Source organism: Schistocerca serialis, unplaced genomic scaffold, assembly GCF_023864345.2.
Source record: "Schistocerca serialis cubense isolate TAMUIC-IGC-003099 unplaced genomic scaffold, iqSchSeri2.2 HiC_scaffold_1162, whole genome shotgun sequence".
NCBI classification, from domain to species: Eukaryota; Metazoa; Arthropoda; class Insecta; order Orthoptera; family Acrididae; genus Schistocerca; species Schistocerca serialis.
Window position 1 is genome coordinate 122,501 of NW_026047362.1, and position 5,000 is coordinate 127,500.

At 62.4% G+C, this 5,000-nt stretch overlaps 1 pseudogene; it reads left to right on the top strand.

Annotated features, from left to right (window-relative positions):
- LOC126433301 (large subunit ribosomal RNA) overlaps positions 1 to 5,000 on the top strand; it is a 7,984-nt pseudogene that overhangs the window by 1,034 nt on the left and 1,950 nt on the right.

Genomic DNA, 5,000 nt, shown 5'->3' on the forward strand with positions numbered 1-5,000 from the left:
GGGGCTTCCCCGCCCTTCACGGGGCGGCGGCCTCCGCACTCCCGGGGCGTCTCGTCCTCATTGCGAGGTGAGGCGCACCTAGAGCGTACACGTTGGGACCCGAAAGATGGTGAACTATGCCTGGCCAGGACGAAGTCAGGGGAAACCCTGATGGAGGTCCGTAGCGATTCTGACGTGCAAATCGATCGTCGGAGCTGGGTATAGGGGCGAAAGACTAATCGAACCATCTAGTAGCTGGTTCCCTCCGAAGTTTCCCTCAGGATAGCTGGTGCTCGTACGAGTCTCATCCGGTAAAGCGAATGATTAGAGGCCTTGGGGCCGAAACGACCTCAACCTATTCTCAAACTTTAAATGGGTGAGATCTCCGGCTTGCTTGATATGCTGAAGCCGCGAGCAAACGACTCGGATCGGAGTGCCAAGTGGGCCACTTTTGGTAAGCAGAACTGGCGCTGTGGGATGAACCAAACGCCGAGTTAAGGCGCCCGAATCGACGCTCATGGGAAACCATGAAAGGCGTTGGTTGCTTAAGACAGCAGGACGGTGGCCATGGAAGTCGGAATCCGCTAAGGAGTGTGTAACAACTCACCTGCCGAAGCAACTAGCCCTGAAAATGGATGGCGCTGAAGCGTCGTGCCTATACTCGGCCGTCAGTCTGGCAGTCATGGCCGGTCCTTGCGGCCGGCCGCGAAGCCCTGACGAGTAGGAGGGTCGCGGCGGTGGGCGCAGAAGGGTCTGGGCGTGAGCCTGCCTGGAGCCGCCGTCGGTGCAGATCTTGGTGGTAGTAGCAAATACTCCAGCGAGGCCCTGGAGGGCTGACGCGGAGAAGGGTTTCGTGTGAACAGCCGTTGCACACGAGTCAGTCGATCCTAAGCCCTAGGAGAAATCCGATGTTGATGGGGGCCGTCATAGCATGATGCACTTTGTGCTGGCCCCCGTTGGGCGAAAGGGAATCCGGTTCCTATTCCGGAACCCGGCAGCGGAACCGATACAAGTCGGGCCCCTCTTTTAGAGATGCTCGTCGGGGTAACCCAAAAGGACCCGGAGACGCCGTCGGGAGATCGGGGAAGAGTTTTCTTTTCTGCATGAGCGTTCGAGTTCCCTGGAATCCTCTAGCAGGGAGATAGGGTTTGGAACGCGAAGAGCACCGCAGTTGCGGCGGTGTCCCGATCTTCCCCTCGGACCTTGAAAATCCGGGAGAGGGCCACGTGGAGGTGTCGCGCCGGTTCGTACCCATATCCGCAGCAGGTCTCCAAGGTGAAGAGCCTCTAGTCGATAGAATAATGTAGGTAAGGGAAGTCGGCAAATTGGATCCGTAACTTCGGGATAAGGATTGGCTCTGAGGATCGGGGCGTGTCGGGCTTGGTCGGGAAGTGGGTCAGCGCTAACGTGCCGGGCCTGGGCGAGGTGAGTGCCGTAGGGGTGCCGGTAAGTGCGGGCGTTTAGCGCGGGCGTGGTCTGCTCTCGCCGTTGGTTGGCCTCGTGCTGGCCGGCGGTGCAGGATGCGCGCGCCTGCGCGGCGTTCGCGCCCCGGTGCTTCAACCTGCGTGCAGGATCCGAGCTCGGTCCCGTGCCTTGGCCTCCCACGGATCTTCCTTGCTGCGAGGCCGCGTCCGCCTTAGCGTGCTCCTCCGGGGGCGCGCGGGTGCGCGGATTCTCTTCGGCCGCCATTCAACGATCAACTCAGAACTGGCACGGACTGGGGGAATCCGACTGTCTAATTAAAACAAAGCATTGCGATGGCCCTAGCGGGTGTTGACGCAATGTGATTTCTGCCCAGTGCTCTGAATGTCAACGTGAAGAAATTCAAGCAAGCGCGGGTAAACGGCGGGAGTAACTATGACTCTCTTAAGGCGGGAGTAACTATGACTCTCTTAAGGTGGCCAAGTGGCGGCGGTGTGGCTGCATCCGGACTTGGCTTCTCGAAGTGCGGTCTTGATGTAGTCGTGCTGCTGCTGCGAGGTGCCTTCCTTGGGTTATAGTTACAGGGAGAGTGATGCGCAATACATGGGCCTAGCCCTCTTAGCCTCTCCTCTCCTGCGGTCTTCTCCCCTTCTCGTGGGCCCGCTGATTTCGCAGAGTGGAAGACCGCACCAGGGGCTTGGGGGGGTTACCAGCCCCCCCTCGCACTATCCCTTTTTTAGTTGGGGGCAGTAAGCAGAGAATAAGTGGTGGCCCTTCCGCTGAAGGTGCCACCCCAACTCCCCCAGCACCTAGCCGGCCAACCGGCCGTGCCGAAAATCTTGTAACTTTTGCAGCTATGTATACCTGTAGTGAGTGCCACCGCAGCTTTACAACCAAGAACGGTCTCGGGGTCCATCGCCGCCGCCAACATCTTGCGGCCGCCAACGCGGAGATCGTCACGGAGAGGCATCGCGCGAGGTGGACGGAGGAAGAAGTCCTGTCGCTCGCCAAGGCAGAGGCCGAACTGTTCCTCGAGAGGGACGCCCGGTTCTTCTTTGTAAATCAAGAGCTCATCAGGATGTTCCCCGACCGAACGCTTGAGGCAATCAAGTGCCGACGGCGGCAAGCTGCCCACAAGCAGCTTGTCCGCCAATTCATGGAGGCGCTTGAGATCGGTCGGGGGGAAGAGCCGGCGTCCCGCCGGGGAGCGGCGAGCCCGCTGCCTGACGCGGGCGAGGCCGCTGCGCCGCCCGTCGACGCAGCCGAGGACTTCGCGGCCGACACCACCGGGCCGCCGCCGGAGGGGCCGACTGACGCCGCCATCTGGGAGCATCTGGCGGGGCTACCCGCTTCCGCCCAGCGTTTCTCTGCCCTGGATCGTGTCATCGGTCTGGGGCGGGGCACGCCGCCCGATGTCATCCTGGGCATGCTCCCGGATGCCCTTGCGTCGGTCGGGTCCAGAGGGGAGAGATCGATCACCAGGACACAGCGGCCGCGCCAACCATCGAAGCGGCCGCCTGCCGCGCCGCCGACGCAGAAGCGCAAGCGGCGCCGCTGGGAGTACGCGAGAACGCAGGATGCCTTCCGACGGTCGCGTGCGCGTTGCGTGCGCGGCCTCTTGGATGGCACCCTGCTCCAGCCGCCACCTGCCATCCCTGGTCTGCTGGACTTCTGGGCGGACCTCTTCACCAAGAAGCCCATCTCCACCGCGGGCTTCATTCGTGACCGCCTCCTCCCGCACTCAGAGCCTGTCGCTCTCGAGTCCATATGGGGGCCGGTCACACGTGAGGAGGTCGCCGCCGCGTTGCCGCCCAGGGGATCAGCAGCCGGGCCGGACGGCCTTACCCCAGCGGAGTTGCGGCGTCTGCCGCACGAAGTCCTGGTGAAAGTGATGAATCTCTTCCTTCTGGCCCGCGCCCTTCCGGAACGCCTGCTTCGCGCGCGGACGTCCCTTCTCCCGAAAACGGCTGCACCAACATCCCCCGCTGACTTTCGCCCCATTACGGTCTGCTCGGTGTTGGCGCGGACCTTTCACAAGGTTCTCGCGTCACGCCTGATGCGCGCTTGTGCTGTGGACGAACGTCAGCGGGCATTCATCCCTCGGGATGGGATGTTGGAAAATACCTTCATCTTGGACACTGCTCTCACCGACGCAGTTCGCTCCTGCCGCTCTGTCTTTGTGGCATCGATCGACGTATCTAAGGCATTCGATTCGGTAGATCATGCTGCCCTTCGCCCCGTGCTGAAGGCGCATGGCCTGCCGGATTGCTTTGTCGAGTATGTCGAGCGGTGCTACGAGGGCAGCACGACAGTGATAGCGGACGGCGCCGGCGTGGGCGTGTCTGTGCAGCCAGCACGGGGCGTTCGCCAGGGCGATCCCCTCTCCCCCCTCCTGTTCAACTTTGCGGTGGACTACGTTTTAGGCCAACTGCCCTCCCACATCGGAGCTCGGATCCTCGGTCGCAGAGTCAACGCTGCGGCCTTTGCAGATGACGTCTTGCTGTTTGCAGCGACCCCGAGGGGCTTGCAGTCCCTCATCGACGCAGCTACCGCAGCCCTCGCCCACCTGGGGCTGCAGATCAACGCCCGGAAGTGTTTCACCCTCGCCTTGGTCGCGTCAGGGCGCGAGAAGAAGGTGAAGGTGGACAGCAATGTCACCTTCACAGCAGGCAATACCACCATGCCTGCCCTGCGTGTGGGTGAAACCTTCCGGTACCTGGGGCTGCAATTTTCCACGGCGGGTCGCTGTGTCTTCAATCCACGTAGCCACCTGGTGGAGCAGCTTGACGTCATCTCCCGAGCTCCGCTGAAGCCGCAACAGCGCCTCCACGCTCTCACCAACGTACTTCTCCCTGGCCTGTACCACGGGCTGGCCCTCAGCCGCACCCGGGTGGGTGCTTTGAAGTCGGCCGACGTTACCATCCGGGCCGCCGTCAGGAGATGGTTCCGCCTTCCGGCGGACACCCCCCTGGGATACTTCCACGCTCCTGTTGCCCAGGGGGGCCTCGGCATTCCATCTTGCCGATGGATGGGTCCGACCCTCCGTCGGTCCCGTCTCCTGGCGCTGAAGAAGATAGGGCCAGCCTGCGACGGTGTAGGCATGGATGAGGTACAGCGTGAGATCGAGGTGCTGGAGCGCCACCTAATGTGGGAGGGCCACCTCCTCAAATCGTCAACGCAGGTTGGGGAAATGTGGGCGGCGCGCCTACACATCGCCATTGACGGTGCGGCACTGTCATCTTCTGCCGCCGTCAGTGGCCAACATCAGTGGGTCGCCGACACCAGTCGCCTGCTATCTGGGCGTGAATACATCGACGCCCTCCGCGCCCGCATCAACGCCTTCCCTACGAAGGCACGGCGCAGTCGCGGGCGGGAGGCGGACACCAGATGCCGCGCGGGGTGCCAGGCCGTGGAGACCGCCAACCACGTACTTCAGGCTTGCTTTAGGACGCACGGGTCCCGGGTCAAGCGCCATGACGCTGTTGTGTGTTATGTCGCCCGTGGACTCGCGCAGAGGGGCTTCAATGTCTCTGTGGAGCCCCACCTCCGAACACCTGAGGGCATCCGCAAGCCTGACGTGGTGGCGGTCAAAGACGGCA